Below are 21571 nucleotides of genomic sequence, written 5' to 3'. Positions count from 1 at the left end.
TTTAGGCCACGTAATCGCGACTTACTGGCAGTTCCCAAAGCGCGCACTGTGGCGTACAGGAACTCTCCATTAGTTCGCGCCTTACAATACCTAAACGCACTTCTCAAGTCAGCACCTGAATGCGATGTTTTTGCCAGTGGTTGGAAGACGTTATGTGACGAATGTAAGAGGTTATGTGAGGCGATGGATGATCACCCGTCTTCAGTTAGTATTTAAGATTATTGTTATTGTATAACACAACTTTATGTTAACGTTTTAGGATAATAATAATATTGTATGCATTCCACAGTGCCTTAGTGTCTCACTGTAATACTGTGTAATATGTTTGAATTAAAAAAAAAAAAAAAAAAATGTTTTATCCTTTTTTACAAATACATACCTAAGTCAAAATGACAAAAACAAAGTTCGAATCGGGCCGATAAGGACAAACAATAATAATATTCAGCATAGCTAAGTCAGGCCAGTAACGCGTTTATGAATAACGCTAATGTATTTAGTTCACCAAGTTGCCAGTCACTCACTGCACGCACTGAACTGAACTGAACTGTCATACGGCGCGATTTGGGAAATGAATTAGAGATTCACTAGATATGAAATAGTAATGATATGTGACGTTCCAAAGCAAAAGGTACCTTATGGCGCCGCAATAATATTATTGCGGCGCTATGCGACGTAAACGCCAGCCGCCATAAGGTACCTTTTGCCGTGGAACGTCACATGTCTTTACAATTTCATATCTAGTGAATATCTAATTCATTTCCCGAATCGAGCTCTATAATCATTCGAACGTAACTATTTACATGTGAGATTCGCTTACATTGATATACCTACAACGGAATGAAGTTAAAAATCAGGACATATAATTATAATATTTATTCCTATTATGGACTTATCCCCAGTTTGCTTAGGTACGTACGAAATATTACAAACCAGGGGGGCGATTTTTGAATTCTCATCGCTCGATTTCGTTACTCGAAAATCGCTGGAAAATGGCGAAATGCTAATTTTTGAAATACGAGCGGTAGACATTTGGAATCTAGTGGTATTGACCACTCGTTTTCAATTCTATTATTAGAATTTACATGCCTAATAGTAGAGATATTATTCAACGAAATACACGAAATCGAGCGGTCGAAATTAAAAAATCGGCCCCCTGGTACATGTATATTATATAAATACTCATACTGTCAACGCACAAGCTAAAACATTGAAGGTAGGAGTGGTAGGACGATTTTAGAAGTTATTGCAAATATTAGGTAGTAAATAAATAGATGATGAGATAGCAAAGATTACTTTATTAATCTCTTGTCTATATATGATAAGGATCCTGACTTTTAATCATTTTTGCATTTTTTTTCGAGAAAGATTTTTTCTGCTTTTATCTGTCATGATTGAGGTTTGAACCCACGATTTTTAAACACCACACACACACACATACGAAAGGTAAATCCCACATGGCTTAAACTGAGAACAAAAACACGTTTAGAACTTTAAAAGCTTAGACACATCTTTTGCCCCCCTCCACACACACACACAAATATACCTAAAGGTATACCTAATAAATTCTATCATTTATAGCCTAGACCTAGTCTGAACCTATCTGCCCATGACCGATGTCAATGATTCCAGCTTATTTTATCGCCAACCCCCTAGTCTCTAAGACCACATTCTTTGCTAACCTACGTTTAGTAAGTAGACGACCGCTTCCCCATACAAACGTAGCTCATTTTCCTTCCTTCATATTAACATTATGCAAAATAATTTGACACGATTTAGTGTACAATAATATACCTACTCGTAAACCATAGATAGATATGCCCCTTTGACTTCATTCGATTTTTTGATACATAATTATACGAGTTAATAGTGAAAAACAGAAAGATGGCGGGACACCGTCAACGAGAAGCTGATTCCACGGGGATTTCACGACCCTCAGCAATGAGGAGAGAGTAGTGAAAAACCAATTCCATACAATTATTTAAAAACTCTTACCTCTTATAATAAGTATTAAAATCTATAAAAGTCTGACGAAAGCGCATGGCTGTGGTTAATAATATTAACCAGAACTTAATATACATCAACTAGCGTAATGATTTTTCTATAATGTTATCCAGAGAGGAAAATGGGGATCCATTTGTATAAAGAAGCGGTCACGTGACGTCATCCCTCGTCTTAGAAACTGAAGCTAAAACCTTGTCGTAACTCGACTAGGCAGGTTTAGAAAAGTTAGCGACCGTCTAGGGTTAAAGACTTCAGACCTAACGCGCCTGGATGCGTTCGAGCCACGTTCAAAGGCGTTAAGGGGGCACACGGACTTAGATTTTTGCAAGCTTACATACACATACACACACTACACATACTTATATATTAAAACTATAGCCGCCCAGAGGAAGAATTTGTCTTGGCAAGTCTTGATGTGTGGGTGGCTAGAGGTTATCACGCCATTATTTAAGAGATAATCATCAGGTTACATACATAAACTCCTAGCCTTAAGGATGACTCACACTAGACCGGGCGGAGGCGTCCGACATGTCATTTTCTATGACGACTGATCGGTGATAACGTGGTGCTTTCCATAGAAAACGAAGCACCGGAAGCTCTGGCCCGGCCCCGGCCGTCAAGCGTGAGTCACCCTTACTTGAATAGGGTATTATACTGTATTTAAAATAAATTATTTTACACCATGCATGAAATAAAACACCAGATAATAATTAGAAAAACACAGATAGGAGTTATTTTTAAACACAAGTTCTATTTAATAAATTGGATAGAAATATAAAAAGTAGGTGAGTTGACCGTGACGTCACGATGTAATGTTACATTTAAATTCCATATTAGCAAATCGTTTTGATTGTTCTAAAAAAGTAACTGATTTGACTAGTAGGAAAATACCCTATTGATATCGTATAGATTCGGGGGTCCTCTCTGTCGCGCGGAAAGACTACGCACAGCGTGTGCCCTTGGTGCGTTCTTCGTGGCGGATCAGCAAGTAGCTACTGCGCGTGCCTGCTGGGTGCCTGTACTGTACGGTTACCATCAGTTTGTCACTGACATAAACGCCGTCGAGAACGTAATTTACTTTCTATACATCTCGCTCGCACTCGCATATTAGTGCAAACGGGATGTATAAAAATTAAATTACGTTCTCGACGGCGTTTACGTCAGTGACAAACTGATGGTAACCGTACTGGTCTCCTGCCATGTTCGGCCGACGACGCAGCGCCCGACTTGTGCCCACCCGTGACGACGCGGACCCCTACCATCACTCTACGAGCACGCCGCTCTGCTTGCACGTGCCCCTTGGTGCTCCGTGAACTCTTATGTCATTCGACGATGCACACTCCTCCGTGTGCGCTCAAATGTCTTAGAACTTTATAGTGTATATTTTTTACACTGCTAAAACCTGTAAACGAGCCATATTGACTTCCTTTTCTCCTGCTGGAAATAAAGTAACCTGACCTTTGAATATCTTTGTTTCATCTCCCTTGTCTTCCCGCCATATCCATAAAACCCTGATGAGTTCCGTTCCCAAGCGACTGCTCTTGGAAACGCACGTAACGTGACAATATGGCTATCCAGAATAGGTTAAAATCGACTCGCAATATTTTACTAATATAAGTACAATACTTATCTTATACCTTTAAACGAGCAATTCTTTATATATCTCGAAATATATATATATATATCTAACGATTTTGATGAAATTTGCTATATGAGGATTTTCGGGGGCGAAAAATCGATATAGATAGTTCTCTCTGGGAAAACGCGCATATTTGAGTTTTTATGTTTATGTTTTTTATGGTCTCCCAGATATTGTTACTTATTTTAGCTACAAATGAAAATAATAAGAGTGTGTCCCCTTAAGCTATAGTTGCACCGCAAAGCGTGCTTAGTTGAGGAGAGCACTGCACCGCGAACCGGTTCCTAATCGGCGCTCGCTCCCAACGGCGCGCGCGCAGAAAAACTTATAAAATACGCCATTGTTTGAGCGCACCGAAAAGGCGTTTTGCACGGGGTATTCAGTTGCTACGGTGATGTCAAAGATTTATTGATTGTGTTAGGTCTAGGACGATTTAGTGCTTCGAGTTTGTAGTAGAAGAGCCGGCCGCAAAATTTTTAACCGACTTGATACCACGATGAAATGCACAATGGTTTCCCAGAAAAGTTATGCTAAGTCCGAATTCGATAGTCTGCCACGGCGGAACTTGCCGAAAGTACGAAAAAGAAGGCCACTTCCGGTGCGAAAAAAGGGGCTGATTTAACCCATCTGATACCGAGATAGTAGTTATGGCAGCAGTTAGAAATTTACATGTAGACACAGAAAAGCGAAGTCTGCCACTATTTTTTTTGCCGGAAGTGCTTGGCAGACGCTCTCAAAGGTGACCATCGGGACCCCTAAATTAACCCATCTGATACCACCATGAAACCAATGCCAGTCGGTAGGTATGAACTCTCATGTCAGGAATATATAAGTCTGCCAAGGCTTTTCCTGCCGAAACACCATGGCAGACGAGATTATGTAAGCAAGGTCGCCATCGGTTACCCTACACTAACCCATCTGATACCACCATGAAACCAATTCCATTCGGTAGGTATGAACCCCCATTTTAGGAATATATAAGTCTGCCAAGGTTTTTCCTGCCGAAACACCTTGGCAGACGAGATTATAAGCAAGATGACCATCGGTTACCGTACACTAACCCATCTGATACCGCCATGAAACCAATTCCAATCGGTAGGTATGAGCCCTCATTTCATGAATATATAAGTCTGCCAAGGCTTTTCCTGCCGAAACTCCTTGACAGACGAGATTATGTAAGCAACATCCGCATCCGTGGGACCGGTATACGTGATTACTGTAGGCTTATTTATTACTTTATGCTTTTACATATTTGTATATTATTATGTTATTAATGAAATATGTTTATAATTTATTAAACCTATACCTAATACATTGGGAATTCATTACCTGCTTACGGCAGTAGTAGGGAGTAGTGGGTGAGTTCTGGCTCACTTAGCCAGGCCAACAGTCTGTCCCCCTTTTTTTCCCTTGTTGAGGCCCTGCAACCTTACCTTGAACCCAACCTAATGTCATTGTAGCTCGAATCTAACCTAATCTATTTTTATTGCTTTTAGAAAATATTCTAATAACAATTATCTACTTTTGCAAAGTTAAATGTTGAATTCTTTATTTCGCAAAATGGAATTTTAATGTGACTATAATGTATGTGCAATCTACTTAGAAACTGGGTTTAGAAATATAAAAACACACATTTTATATAGGATAATAAGTTTATTCAAGTAATATTCTGAACATATGAGATATAGTAACATCATTACTTATTCTGTGTACAGTGGAGAAAACATGCAAGTTGACATTTTTCGTTTTAAAATAAAGATAAACTAAACAGTATTTGCCACAAACCGATGTTAAAAAACTTTGCAGTTGTTGGTTGGCATAATACCATCTCTTACAATTTCTCTTCATTAACATTTTATGATACCTTCCTGTTTTTATTTACTTAATTTAATTTTTTACTTTTTATGTGATCGGTACTTCATTTATTTTAGATTTTGGGCTAATATTAGTTTGTTAACCGACTTCCAAATCTCAAAGAAGGAGGTTATCAATTCGGTTGTATGTTTTTTTTATTTTTTTTTTTTTTTATGTTTGTTACTCTATATCTCCGTCATTCCTGGACCGATTTTGAAAATTAGTTTTTTGATTGTATGTATATGCATACAGATTGGTTCCGTTTTTGTCAAAACCCAGTTCTGATGATGGGATCCATGAGGAATCGAGGGAACTCCTCAAATTTTAAACGCATACATATAGTGATTTTTGAGTTTTTATCATCAAATTAAGCATACACATTCAAAAAAATGACATTTGATGAAGTGCAACTGCTGATGATGATCAGAACGGAACTCTTCAACGACGCATAGTTCACGTTTGGCGATTTGTCGTCTTCGTTATGTTTGTTAAGCAAGTCAAGTTTTTAAGCCACATTTTTGTCAAGCTCGAGTTCTGATGATGGGATCCATGAGGAATCGAGGGAACTCCTCAAATCTTAAAGGCATGCGTATAGACATTTTTGTATTTTCATCAGAAAATCAAGGATTTTCATTAAAAACTGGCGCATTTGATGAAGTGGAACTGCTGATGATGACCAGAACAGAACTCTTCAACCACGCATAGTTCACGTTTGGCGATTTTTCCTCTTCGTTATGTTTGTTAAGCAAGTCAAATTTTAAAGCCACATTTCTGTCAAGCTCGAGTTCTAATGATGGGATCCATAAGGAATCGAGGGAACTCCTCAAATATTAAAGGCATAAGTATAGATTTTTTTAATAAAAGGCATAAGTATAGAGAAGCGCTGGTGGCCTAGCGGTAAGAGCGTGCGACTTGCAATCTGGAGGTCGCGGGTTCAAACCCTGGCTCGTACCAATGAGTTTTTCGGAACTTATGTACGAAATATCATTTGATATTTACCAGTCGCTTTTCGGTGAAGGAAAACATCGTGAGGAAACCGGACTAATCCCAATAAGGCCTAGTTTACCCTCTGGGTTGGAAGGTCAGATGGCAGTCGCTTTCGTAAAAACTAGTGCCTACGTCAAATCATGGGATTAGTTGTCAAGCGGACCCCAGGCTCCCATGAGCCGTGGCAAAATGCCGGGATAACGCGAGGAAGAAGATAAGTATAGATTTTTTTTGTATTTTCATCATAAAATCAAGCATTTACATTAAAAACTGTCGCATTTGATGAAGTGGAACTGCTGATGATGACCAGAACAAAACTCTTCAACGACGCATAGTACACGTTTGGTGATTTCTAATTTCGATTTTGACTTGGACTGCGACCCGGACTCGGACCCAGAACCGGACTCATACCCGGATCCGGTTCGGACCCGGACTCGGACCCGGACTCGGAATCGAACTCGGACCCGGACTCGGACTCGGGCACGGACTCGGACTAGGACCCGGACTCGGACTCGGACCCGGACTCGGAACCGGACTCGGACTCGGACCCGGACACGCACTCGGACACGGATTCGGACCCGGACTCGGACTCAGACTCGGACCCGGACTCGGACCCGGACCTTGACCCGGAAAACCACTATAATATATATTATATTATAATTATTATTACTACACGTAAATTTGTTCACGAAGAAACCGTGTACCGACTCTTCATGCCAATTATATTTTTAATTTGCTGTTATTCTCTACAAATTGACACTAAAAGTATCAAAATATCAAAATATGGAGTTCCGTTTGAGAAAGAAGCAAAACAATTTTGTCTTTGACAGTAATTGAATTATTGTGTGATTTTGAAAGCTAGACAATTCAAGATTTATATTTTTACTCACAAAGACAACACAGAAATTCAATCTCAAATGTAAACCTTCGAACAATTTCCATACATTGACGACATCACTCAAAATTCTTCTTCAAGTCAGATGCCCGCTGGGGCTGCACCGGAGCACACGTATAATTCTTCAAATAAAAATGACAGCTTGATTTGACATTAAATCATATACGCACACGAGAAAGTATACCAGTAGATAAATTGTATTTCAAAAAATAGGGTACATAAATATCAGCTCGCGTCTCCTTTAAATTTGATTTGCTGTTATTTACGGGTCATAATGGTTGAAAACAATACGATTACAGTCGAATTTAAGTATTATGTTCCTTCAAATCAAAACTCGCTTAAAATGAAAAAAGTTTAAAGACTCATCCTTTACTGATTGGGATTAATTTTCATTTTGCGTCATTTTAAAAACGTATTTGACTTCTTTACGTCAATTAATTTTGATGACAATTGTAATCTTGTAATATATTATAGAACTTTTATCTTAAAATATTGCCTATTAACAGGAAGCGTTATGTAATTCGTATAAGTAATACCTGAAAGTCTTGTACCTAGATCTGTAATACCATGGATTGCGACGAATAAATGATTATGATTATGCCGTTCGTTCCGTCTATATGTATAATGCGTGTACGTGCTGTTCTCTGAAAATCTTCAAGAAAAAATAACGGCTAGACCAGCACGAAGTACTAGCGAGTTTTTGCGGCTTTGGAGACCGAGATAAAGCTTACAGGCCAATACCGCTGTGGCCTGGTTATTGTTATGTATACCTATGTATCGAATGTTTTTAAAAAAAAATTACTATAAAAAGCAATGTTTTATTTCGATTAGGTCTACATTTTGTGCATATTGTATATCTGAAGTATTTTCGTACTAAACTTGAAACTTTCGTTGAAACTAAATAAAATAATTATTCCTAATATACAGTCACCTGCAATTTATGTTACACAACACACAACGAAGGCCGCAAAAATATCTGACACGATCTTATTTGTAGAACCATAAGAGCATGTCATATATTTTTGCGGCCTTCGAAGAATAGGTACCGGTCATTATCACCAACTTTGCCCGCATTTAAAAAAAAAACACGAATTTCTCAAAAAAAAAAACAAATCGTAATTACTTTTTTTGCTCAGCACGTCCATTGTGATCAAACGCATCAGTTTATTTGAAGAAAAAATATTTTTATCGTGTTTTTACCCATTTTTTTGCGTTTTAGAGGGTGGGCAAAGATATCCGGAGTTTTCGCCAACATTGCCCACGTCAATTTGGTATTCAAATACAGCTTGTATGATGATGATGTCTAAGGATCACTGGTTTTGGGCAATCCTACCATTCCCTGTTAATAACTTAGCGATAAGTGTGAAAACTTTTAAATAAATTTGCTGGGCAATGTTGCCTACCCGTTTTTGCTCATTTCCATATAAGGCTCGCCTAAGCATTTTACAAAGGCTAGGGTTGTCACTTTTGAGAAAATCTGTTACAATAGTTTAATGGCCAAAAATATGATTTTTGCTGTGTTTTTCATTAGTTAACGGGATAAAACATCTAAGTAAAGGATAATAAGACAAATTAAATACAGTATATATTTATAAACTTACTTTAGTGTACAAACATAACCTTATTTTACATGCGAAGTTGGGTAAATTAGATGAAAGTGACAACCCTAATCCGTTTTTGGTGGTGGGCAATGATGGTATGGATGCCAAATCACCGGATTACTTTGCCCACCGCTAAAACTCGCTAAAAATTACAAATTAAAGATATCTTATTGATACTGTTTTAACACCCCCTGGCACTGATTAAAATAACCGACTTGGTTTCACATTACATCTCAAAACTTTTTGAAGTGAAAATTTGTGACGTTCCACGGGAAAAGGTACCTTATGAGGGTTTCTAGTTTCGGAGATATGAAATGTTTTGTAAAGAGGTGAAAAAATGCTCAATTTTTTTTTATTGTGTGATCTGAAACCTTAATGCGTAACCTTTGTTTACCTGTTTTTATTTTTGTTATAAGTTAGTTATAAGCCTAGTAATGTCGTCTCAGAGTTTAGTAGAAAAGGTACTTTATGGAAAAAAGATTGAAAATTCCCAAAAAAAACTAGTCAATACGGGAAAAGAAGTTTGGTAGAGAACTGTATTAGCATTCTGCAAAACTAATTTGATAATTTCAGTTCTGGTTGGGGGACCTCGCAAATATTATAACCGTACATCGACCGACATCACAAATCCAAGTAGCCTGCTATTATACCAAAGTTACTCTCGTCAAGTCTTTCTTAACTAGAATAATCTTCATTTGGTTTGGTCGCATGCAGTAAATCAGCCATTGGTTTGCTGAAAATGCCAATACCCGACGCATTACCTTATGGAATATCTGAGGTCATTGAACCTCAATGCCGCTTATCTTCAATAGCAACCGAAATATATTATTGATAAGAAATAGACGATTTATACCATCTTAACCCCAAAATATTATTAGTTTATCCTAACTGTTCCATCATCATCATGCCTCATCGTGTAACTTAATCACAAGGTACCTTTTCATTACATACAAATTATTGGTCTTTTTTAAGATTATTATGACGAAGAACTAATTAAATTTGGGGCAGTTTAATGTAAATTAATATTTTCTATTCATAAAAGATAAACTGTAATATGATTGATATTTTGTAGTGATGTATTATTAGATTTATTTCCATAAGGTACCTTTTCGTAAATGTATGGAGCAAATACTGTTATTGTTATGTAAGTTTAAAGTGGCATAAGGGGTTAAATATAGTATTTAGTTGGGGTTTTAGGATTTATTTCATTTGAATGACAGAATTTCTTTCATATGTGCTCAGAAAAATTGATTGTGTGTCACATTAAAAGTAAAAATATTCAATTTTGTGATTTTATATGAAAAAGTCAGAAAATACATTTTCACCTCTAAATCGGTATTGTTTTTTGCTTAAACTGTCTGTCAGTGTCGTTTTCTAATAGATAAAATTTAAATCATGAGAGCTCATTGCAATCAATCGTGAAAATGAAATAAAACTTTATTTTCAAGAGATTGGTTAGTATACACATAAATCAGTCGATATCAAAAGTTTCTATTTGCATTACAGAACAAGTCGCAATATTTTTTAAATCTCAGATATATAAGGTATTATTATTTGTAGTCAACTATGTAACTTACTTCAGGAACATAGTTTTTTAGGCGGCTAAACTTAAAACTTCTCTATCGTAAAGTTGCTCATTTCACAACATTATTTTCAAAAAATCATATCTCTGTAACTACGCAACCTAGAAGGTTGATCTTTTGTGTTATCGATAGCTTATCTATTGTAGATTACTGGGGTATGCATAACTCCATACCCGCCATAAGGTACCTTTGACCGTGGGACGTCACATTTCTTTAGCGGCGTGTAATAGTGCCCTTGCGGCCTATTTGCTGAATAAATGTTGAAGTTTGAAGTTTGCATGCCAAGTTTCGTGCTTTCTGCCGGATGGGACAGGATTTAGGATGGGTCAGACCAGGACCGCATTTTTGCAGGTTCATCTTTTATTAGCCAGACTCTACCTCCATACTAAATCGAGCTAAGGAGTCGCACTATAAAGGAATATTGAACATTTTCTTTCAAGTTGATATACAGGGTGTCCATGCATTAGGGTATTTATATTCAATATTCAATAATTTATTCATAAAATCAATACAATTTTACACGTCAATGGTATTTAGAACCAGTATACAAAGTATCATAACAAATTACGATTTTTTTACTTTGGAGCAACTTGTATGTGTTAGTAGCTCCTGAGGTAATAAATAGTACGACTAGATTTTGCCCTGTGCACGGGGCCCGAGGGCCCCGCGGTCTTCTTGTAGTTTGTTGTTGGTGCTGTTGTTTTTGTTGTAGTAGTAGTAGTAGTAGTAGTTTGTTTTCCAAAGGGAAAAAGAAATAAAGTTGTACTTTTGCTAGGACGAAAAGATCCGCGTGAAAGCACTACATTCCCGCAGCTCGGCCTGGCCTCGCGTGCTTGGGAACTCGTAAGGGACGCTCCGGGCCTTCGGCCCTACGCGGAGCTCGGCCTTCGTCCTTCGCTGGGTTTCGAAGCTCAGCGTCGGGCCTTCGGCCCGCCGCTTCGCTTATTAAAACAGTTGGGAGGGTTGGTTTTGCTTCGGGGCTTAAGCGGGAAGTTGGAGCTTAAACACGACCCAATAGGAAAAGTGTCTTAGACAAGCGAAACGGCGGGCCGAAGGCCGAAGGCCGTAGGCCAACTTCCCCCTCTCGTGTGACGCTTCGGGCCTTCGGCCCTACTCGGAGCTCGGCCTTCGGCCTTCGCGAGCCTCGACGCTTCGCCGTCGGGCCTTCGGCCCGCCGGCTTCGCTTATCAAGACAGTTGACTTTGTAGAACGCTTGGGGGAACTGCATTCACGCAGCTCGGCCTTCGGCCTCGCGTTTTGGGAGTCGGGGTGGAGGCTCCGGGCCTTCGGCCCTCCGCCGGGGTCGGCCTTCGGCCTCCCGGCCTGAAGCTCGCCCTTCGGGCTCGCTTAACACACTTTTTAGGGTTCCGTACCTCAAAAGGAAAAAACGGAACCCTTATAGGATCACTCGTGCGTCTGTCTGTCTGTCTGTCTGTCTGTCTGTCTGTTTGTCTGTCTGTCTGTCCGTCTGTCACAGCCGATTTTCTCCGGAACTACTGGACCAATCAAGTTGAAATTTGGTACACATATGTAAGTTTGTGACCCGAATACGGACATGTAACGTAACAAATGAATTTTAAACATGGGGGCCACTTTTGGGGGGTAAATGAAAAAATGAAAAAAAAAATTTTTCAAACTATATCATGTTACATATCAAATGAAAGAGCTTATTGTAAGGATTTCAAATACTTTTTTTTTATAATTTTCGAATGAACAGTTTAGAAGTTATTCAAGAAAATAGGCAAAAAATGACCATTCCCCCCCCTTATCTCCGAAACTACTAGGTCTAAAATTTTGAAAAAAATACATAAAATAGGTCTATACCTATAGATGACAGGAAAACCTATTAGAAATGTACAGTCAAGCGTGAGTCGGACTTAATTACAGTTTTTAATCCGACCCCTACGGATTTTTTAAAGAGATTTCACTCACGTTTCACATAAAAAATACATTGTTAACAGTGCCGGATTACTTAGAGTAGTAGTTTTCTTAGAGTAATTGGTGATAATTTTCTGATAAGATAATCATTTTAAATATTTAACGGTCTTACCTACTTACGAGTAATTGTAAGGTCAAATTAAAAATAATGTTTAAAAAAAATGTTAAATTGAGAGCTAGCTTAAAGTTTTTTGTACTCGTCGACTTTAATGGTTGAATTAATAAAGACTTTGTAACCAATAAGCAAAACAAGCACGTGCTTACGGCACCACGTTCAGGGAGGGCACCAAAATGCCAGGTTGAAAAAGGTGAACAAATTTTAAAATTAGGGACAGACACATCGTTTTTACCACACGATTTTTTTAGCTGTCCAAAAGCTAATTTGCAAAAATAATGGCGCGTAATTCTTTGGGAAACAATCGGTAGCAGTAGAAGAGTCGTGATTACATGCATAGATTCGATTTCAACCCACTCTTTTGCGGTTCGGCGTTAGGTCTTATGCGAGGCCTTCTGCCTTACGGCAAAGTTGATCTTCTGCCTTAATTACACTTGGGCGTGGATCCAAATCCAAGCTTTCCTCTTTCGCAGCTGGGCCTACTGCCTTTCTCACACTTCGCCAATTCAATTCCAAGCTCTCTGCTTTCTTGCATATTTTATGCATGAAAACAACCTCGCTGAGACCCTTAAATATCGAGCCCTATGTGAAGCTAGGCTGATAGAAAACTGTCCCATCCCTTCTCTGTATGAAATCCTGGATTCGCGCCTGGTTGGGACTAAAATTAAAATTGCGTTTTTATATCGAAAAATTTTCGCGCTCGCTTCGCTCGCGTTTTCAATTACTTTATAAGGATATATGATAAAGGTGACATTCGGGTGGCGACTGCAGCAACATTACTCTGTTGCAACGTTACTGCTGCAGTACTGTCAACTTCCGTGATAAAATGATGTGACTGATTTCCATACTAAAAGTAAAAATGTACAACTGTCTATCATATTGCGTTTTTATATCGAAAAATTTCCGCGCTCGCTTCGCTCGCGTTTCTATTACTTTCTACGCTATGATAAAGGTGACATTCGGGTAGCGACTGCAACAGCATTAGGTACTCTGTTGCAACATTACTGCTGCGGCACTGTCAATTTTCGTGATAAAATGATGTGACTGATTTCCATTCTCAGCTGTAATGCGGCAATGAACTTCTCTCAATTTACCAAAAAATCAATGTAATCTTGATGACCCTAGGGAGAGGGGGCACCTAGAAATGCTTAGGGCATCAAAATATCTTAATCCGGCACTGATTGTTAAAAATTGTGTAATATACGGAACCCTTGGAACGCGAGTCCGACTCGCACTTGGCCGGTTTTTTGTATAGGATTTTGCTTTGTTCGTCATTCCCGCAGCTCGGCCTTCGGCCTCGCCCAAAATTACTGGGGGCGGGGCACGCTTGGATATTCGGGGTGAAGCTCCGGGCCTGACGGCCCTACGCGGGGTCGGCCTTCGGCCTCCCGGCCTGAAGCTCGCCCTTCGGGCTCGCTTAACCTACTTGGAAATTTGAATTTTGCCCTTGTCGCCCGCCATTTTGGATTTTTCCAAAAATTTTTTTTACATGGTAATGCTGGGCCCCCTAGCTCGCCGCATGCCAAATCTTAGCGCACTCGGACCAACTTGAAAAATTAAAAAAAAAAGTCGGCCATTTTGAAATTTTTTAAATGCAGTTTGATTTGTTTCGGGGCCCTCTATGACATTTGGTCGAGCACCCCCCACCTACCTCGCACCGTTTAAAAGTTGCCATACAAAATTAAAATGACCATTATTTCCGCCATCTTGATTTTTTCCAAAAATTTTTTTTTTCATAGGAATCTAGAGGCTTCTATCTCTCGCCATGCCAAATCTCAGCGCGCTCGGACCAACTTGAAAAAAAAAAAAAAAAGTCGGCCCGTTTGAAAATTTTTAAGTGCAGTTTATTTTGTCTCGGGGCCCTCTATGACATTTGGTCGAGCTCCCCCCACCTATCTCGCACCGATTAAAAGTTGCCATACAAAATAAAAGGGGCCATTTTTTCCGCCATCTTGGATTTTTTCGAATTTTTTTTCCCATACGAATCTAGAGGACCCCGAGATTCCGTGACCAAAATTTCAGCGCGCTAGGACAAACTTGAAAAAATTAAAAAAAAAAGTCAGCCATTTTGAAAAAAAATGGCGGCGTCAAAAACTGCCAGGGTCCCTCTATGACATTTGGTCGAGCACCCCCCACCTACCTCCCACCGTTTGGCCGGGCCGTCGAACATTTTTCTGACCGGAAGCGGTAGGCCAAAAGTCGGAATTTTTTGAAGTCACGAGACCGCCCTCTATACGACCGTACCAAAGTCTAACACCCCACGAACCTCCTTCTGGGAGAACAATCATGTCAATTAATCAGTCGTGTTGCAGCTTTAAATAAGATTAATTATTAATTATTAAATTATTAAATTAAATTAAATTAATTAAAACTTACTTCGACCGTTTTGATTATCTTTTTTATTTATGACATTAATAAGATTCTGACTTTTGACAAATGTCATCATTGCCGCACATTTTCAAACAAATTGTCAAAAGCACTGCCAATGATTAATACAGTATGTTTCTTTTTGTTGTCGATTATTGGAATTAACTTTTGATTGATAATTTAATGTTTTATCTTTTGTTCTAATGAAAAAGAAATTACCGTTAGAGCATTTCTGAGAAGTAACCCTATGTGGGATTTCAGGGTTTGTCCAATGGCTAAGGTCACCCTGTATTTAAAAACGTAAACGTTAAAGTTTTTGGGATATATGTATAGTAGACTATTTATACTCCACATTGATACCATAAGAAGTTAATAAAACTGCCTGAAAGTTAGAGAGGAATATGGAGGAGATTACTGTTTACTAGCTTTTGACTTAACTCCTGGCCCCTGTTTCACCAACGTGACAGGTGCGACGAATTGTAAAATCACTGTTGCTGACGTCACAGGCATCCATGAACTACGGTTACCGCTTACCATCGGGCGGGCCGTATTCCTGTTTGCCACCATCATTGTATTATTAAAAAAAAACTTTATGATATCGGAAAAAAACAGATATTTCTCTTGCTAAGTTTATGACAATTGTCACAGAAACACTGCAATTGTCACGAAATTCCGACATATAACTCATTACCTGTCAAGAATTACCTACAATTCTTCTAGATCTTTGACAATTGTCAGAAACTTCACAGGAGAAATATCTGTTTTTTCCGATATAATAAAGTTTTTTTTTAATAATACAATGATGGTGGCAAACAGGAATACGGCCCGCCCGATGGTAAGTGGTAATTGTAGCCCATGGATGCCTGTGACGTCAGCGATAGTGATATTACAATTCGTCGCACCTGTCACCGATGTGAAATTGGGGCCTGGCCTCTATTTCACTACGGTGGCAGGTGCGACACTTGTCGACATCACACTTGGTACTGACGTTACAGGCCTCCATAGGCTACGGTAACCGCTTACCATCAGACGGGCGGTGTGCTTGTTTGCCACCAACATGTTAATAAAATAAAAACTCCATTATATCGCCAAATACTAAGTACTTATTTTGCGAAGCTAATGACAATTGTCACAAGAAACACGACAATTGTCGGTAATTCTTGACAGCAAATGAGTTCTGTGTAACACTATATGAGTAAAATGAATATAGGCGTGGAATCGAATGTATTTGCAGCCAACAAAATGCCAATGTTTGTTCAGCTACCTGTTCACCTGTTTAAATTGCTTATTATCAATTTAGATCCGGATTTTAAACCTGGCTGACATCGGATAGCCATTTATATTGATGTCAATGGTGATGGTGAATATTTTAATTCATTCGGGCGAAAACCGGAAGGTTGGTTGGGTATCATAAAATGTTCATGGAGAGAAATTGTAAAGGCCCCAGTACACAATGGGCCATTGCCGGCCACTCCAAGGGACGCAGCCATGCGGTAGAATGAGATAGCAATATCATTTGCTCCCTCTAACGCATAAATGCGTCCCTTGGAATGGCCGGCGATGGCCCATTGTGTACTGGGGCCTTAAGATATGGTATTGTAATCAACAACTGCAAAGTTTTTTTTACATCGGTTTGTGGCAAATACTGTTTAGTTTATCTTTATTTTAAAACGAAAAATGTCAACTTGCATGTTTTCTCCACTGTACACAGAATAAGTAATGATGTTACTATATCTCATATGTTCAGAATATTACTTGAATAAACTTATTATCCTATATAAAATGTGTGTTTTTATATTTCTAAACCCAGTTTCTAAGTAGATTGCACATACATTATAGTCACATTAAAATTCCATTTTGCGAAATAAAGAATTCAACATTTAACTTTGCAAAAGTAGATAATTGTTATTAGAATATTTTCTAAAAGCAATAAAAATAGATTAGGTTAGATTCGAGCTACAATGACATTAGGTTGGGTTCAAGGTAAGGTTGCAGGGCCTCAACAAGGGAAAAAAAGGGGGAGGGACTGTTGGCCTGGCTAAGTGAGCCAGAACTCACCCACTACTCCCTACTACTGCCGTAAGCAGGTAATGAATTCCCAATGTATTAGGTATAGGTTTAATAAATTATAAATATATTTCATTAATAACATAATAATATACAAATATGTAAAAGCATAAAGTAATAAATAAGCCTACAGTAATCACGTATACCGATCCCACGGATGCGGATGTTGCTTACATAATCTCGTCTGTCAAGGAGTTTCGGCAGGAAAGGCCTTGGCAGACTTAAAAATTTCCGAAATGAGGGTTCATACCTACCGACTGGAATTGGTTTCATGGAGGTATCAGATGGGTTAATGTAGGGTAACTGATGTACACCTTGCTAACATAATCTCGTCTGCCAAGGTGTTTCGGCAGGAAAAGCCTTGGCAGACTTATATATTCATGAAATGAGGGTTCATACCTACCGACTGGAATTGGTTTCATGGCGGTATCAGATGGGTTAGTGTACGGTAACCGATGGTCATCTTGCTTATAATCTCGTCTGCCAAGGTGTTTCGGCAGGAAAAACCTTGGCAGACTTATATATTCCTAAAATGGGGGTTCATACCTACCGAATGGAATTGGTTTCATGGTGGTATCAGATGGGTTAGTGTAGGGTAACCGATGGCGACCTTGCTTACATAATCTCGTCTGCCATGGTGTTTCGGCAGGAAAAGCCTTGGCAGACTTATATATTCCTGACATGAGAGTTCATACCTACCGACTGGCATTGGTTTCATGGTGGTATCAGATGGGTTAATTTAGGGGTCCCGATGGTCACCTTTGAGAGCGTCTGCCAAGCACTTCCGGCAAAAAAAATAGTGGCAGACTTCGCTTTTCTGTGTCTACATGTAAATTTCTAACTGCTGCCATAACTACTATCTCGGTATCAGATGGGTTAAATCAGCCCCTTTTTTCGCACCGGAAGTGGCCTTCTTTTTCGTACTTTCGGCAAGTTCCGCCGTGGCAGACTATCGAATTCGGACTTAGCATAACTTTTCTGGGAAACCATTGTGCATTTCATCGTGGTATCAAGTCGGTTAGAAATTTTGCGGCCGGCTCTTCTACCATTGAGAGCTAATCGGGATGGCACTATATGGTCTATACTATACATTACTTTCTGACATTACGTATGCTGTAACTCTGGCTGTCTAGTTGACATTAGACAATTCATGAAAATTCACACACCATTCTTCGACAATTTGTAGGTATGGTTTGTAGGTATTCGACAATGCAATATGATGACATCGAGCTGATGAAACTGACGAGCTGGATGTGCCGTAAGAAAGTTTCCAAATTTGCGTAATATCCAAATTGAATCATTTCGGACACTTCTCAATTTCTCATATTTTTGTATGTTAACCGAAATTTTTGTACCTACCTAAGTTTCTTCAATTTCATACGATTTTTTTTCTGAATTGCGCTTTGCAATATACTCAGTTTACTCAATAATTTCCTTTTTATTACCAGTATTTAAAAAAGCCTCAGAATTATTAAAATAGCTAATGTAGGTATCTAAGTCCAAGTGTAGCTTTCTGGTACAGGAGGGACTTTTTTATCAAGCTACGAATTATAATTCCCAAGGGCCCTTTCAAGGCACAGCCAGACGTCCAGCTGTCTTCAGTGACCTATAAAGGCCGTTCTGCACCATTTGTTTACCCATTAGTAAACCACTTTTTTCCGAGTCTGGCCAGTTTTTACATCGACGGAACCCTAGCTTGTAACAAATTATCATCTTTGTATCATTATACTGTTCTAGCACCTATAATATATGTGGTCTTTATTGAGGATGCCATAATGATATTTAAAATCATTTATTTTCATTCTTAAAGAAGGTATCTTTATGTGTGGGAAACTAATCAGTAATAAAAAGGCGCAAATACACTAGGTATCCCTGGCTTGGGTATCCCTAGCTTTATATACTTTTGCCAGTATGTTTTAATACTGTAAGTATCTATTTTCTTGTTGCAATTATTTTGCCGCATATCTAAGCAAATAAGTGTCGTGTAAGGTCTGGGGGCCGATTTTTGAATTTCGATCGTTCGATTTCGTCACTCGAAAATCGGTGGAAAACGGCGAAATGCGAGCGATAGAAATTGGGAATCTAGTGGTACTGACCACTCGTTTTCAATTCTATTAGTAGAATTTAAATGCCTAGCATTGGAGATATTATTGAACGAAATACACGAAATCGAGCGGTCGAGGTTCAAAAATCGCCCCCCAGGTCGTGAGTTATCACAAAAAGTATTTAAAGGGACCTTTGGAATATGATAATCATTTCATGACATTAGCAGCTTTTTACATACGTATTTTTTGATCCTAACGCTTATTGAATAGACAGCTGATATGCATGTAGATTTAGACCAAGAAAATAATACTTGCACTGCGTGGCCTAGCTATCATAATCGTTGCAGACTTTTCTTGGTTTCACTCTAGGTAATTGTAATAAGTTTAAAATGTTATGTGCGAGTTTTTAATTTTTAATTTAATGACTGAATGTAATGAAGATGACAGATCGGTCCTTGATCGGTCGGACAAATTCGAGCATTAGGTAATTTTAACCCAGCGAGTGCGAAACGTGAGCCAAGCGTTTCTGTTGCAGCTTAGACTAAAATTAATTCGTACCTATGTCTGTCCTGTCCGACGGTTCTCCTCTACAGAAGGCCTAGCCAAGATGTCAATCGATCATAGAAAATGCGAATCGAAACTTAAATAGATAGTAGTACAGTGATGGGACTTTTCGTAGCATCTGTCATCACGATACATTTTTAGGGTTCCGTACCCAAGGGGTAAAACGGGACCCTATTACTAAGACTCCGCTGTCCGTCAGTCCGTCCGTCTGTCACCAGGCTGTATCTCACGAACTGTGATAGATAGACAGTTGAAAATTTCACAGATGATGTATTTCTGTTGCCGTTATAACAACAAATACTAAAAACAGAATAAAATAAAGATTTAAGTGGGGCTCCCATACAACAAACGTGATTTTTGACCGAAGTTAAGCAACGTCGGACGGGGTCAGTACTTGGATGGGTGACCGCTTTTATAGATAATGGTACGGAACCCTTCGTGTGCGAGTCCGACTCGCACTTGGCCGGTTTTTTTCGTTTGGCGTTGGTCGATACACAATTACACAATTGTCATCTTGGCTATTTCTCAATCGATTCTCGTGAAAATCTGTGAGCAAGTTCGATAAATATATTTGCCCAAAATGAGCCAATGGGAGTCAATTCTCAAGTCAACTCACAGTACAAGGAGTACTTGGGATATGAGAAAAACATTTCACGGCTGTGCCCTTAAACGGCCAGCAATTTTATTACAAACGTCTAACGCAGGAATGTCAGGCCGGCTCTATGGCCGTCTATTTGTGGACATCTTTTTGCTCTGAGGCCTCTGTACTGCAATTGAAACTAGTTGGCTAGGGACCCGCGGGCAGACCCCTAGGTCTGCTGGCTAGGGCTGCTTCAGCCTAATCCAACGAGAGTGGTAAATAGATATCAGATTTAGTCTTTGATCGCCGTTTGGCGTGATTGAATAAAGACTTGAATTCACATTTTAGATGTATTTAATTTTCACGGCTATTTTTAATAAATAATAATAAACACTAGAGAAAGCTTATAAATATTTTTATCAAACTGACGGAAAATCAATCTAGAGCAAATTATTTCCAAAATATTCAAATTTAGACATTCTAAAGGTCTATTGAAAAAAGGATCGTTTATTTCAAACTTCAAAGAGAAAATTAGGGTGATTAGTGATTACATACGGGTATTACGCTCTAGCAGTCGCAGGCAAAAATTATTTCGTGTGTCTGTCCGGCTGATCTCCTCAACTGGTCGTAGGTATTTCTCTCTCAGGTCTCGTATTTTGCCGGATCAACTAAGAGAGCCACAAGAATAAATATCTGTCATTTCTTAAGAGGAATATAAAGATATCTTTCAGAAAACTAAACTAACTAAATACATCTGCGGAACCTTACACCTAAGCAGGGCGAGGGTGCGAACACTCACACAACCGGTCGTAAGGGATCGCGGGCATTGCCTTATGACAAACATGGAGCCAGTTATCATCGGCTATGCTATCATTATATAAGTACGCAGACGTTAGAACACGTAGTTTAGTGTTTTAGACCATAAATAAATAAATAGTATTTTATACAATCGTGATAACTAGAATAAAGAGGGCTTTCCGGTTGAACATCAAAAATTACAGTTGTCTCGAGAATATTTTTGTTTTCTGCTCACTAACGTTGTTTAAAGTGTACCTAACATTGATAGAGTTAATCCAAGATAAGTCTGCAACGATTTTGATAACACATGTAGTGCGAGTGCAATTTCAAACGTCAAACGTATACGAAATTATGACGTATTTTTAACACTTGCACTGCGTGTGTTATAAAAATCGTTGCAGACTTGTCTTGGTCTAACTCTACGTGGAAGTGTGCAGCTAATGAAGAATCAGACCCTACCGCGAACCACGTTCGACGTGTTGCCTACGTCACACTTACGTACGAGTTTACAAGTGCAACAGAGAGGCAACGCGTCGA

The 21571-nt window shown here is 38.9% G+C and overlaps 1 long non-coding RNA gene across 1 annotated transcript in view; it reads right to left on the bottom strand.

Moving 5' to 3' along the window:
- Positions 1-221: 221 nt before the first annotated feature.
- The window catches only part of LOC134794103 (uncharacterized), a 207212-nt gene continuing 185862 nt past the window's right edge, over positions 222-21571 (bottom strand). Inside the window, exon 2 of the long non-coding RNA XR_010144635.1 lies at positions 222-360. This is a non-coding gene — a long non-coding RNA (uncharacterized LOC134794103). The remainder of the gene's footprint in view (positions 361-21571) is intronic.

This window comes from Cydia splendana, chromosome 10, assembly GCF_910591565.1.
Source record: "Cydia splendana chromosome 10, ilCydSple1.2, whole genome shotgun sequence".
NCBI lineage: Eukaryota > Metazoa > Arthropoda > Insecta > Lepidoptera > Tortricidae > Cydia > Cydia splendana.
Note: the sequence above shows the minus strand (reverse complement) of the source record. Positions and strands in the feature narration are given on the sequence as shown.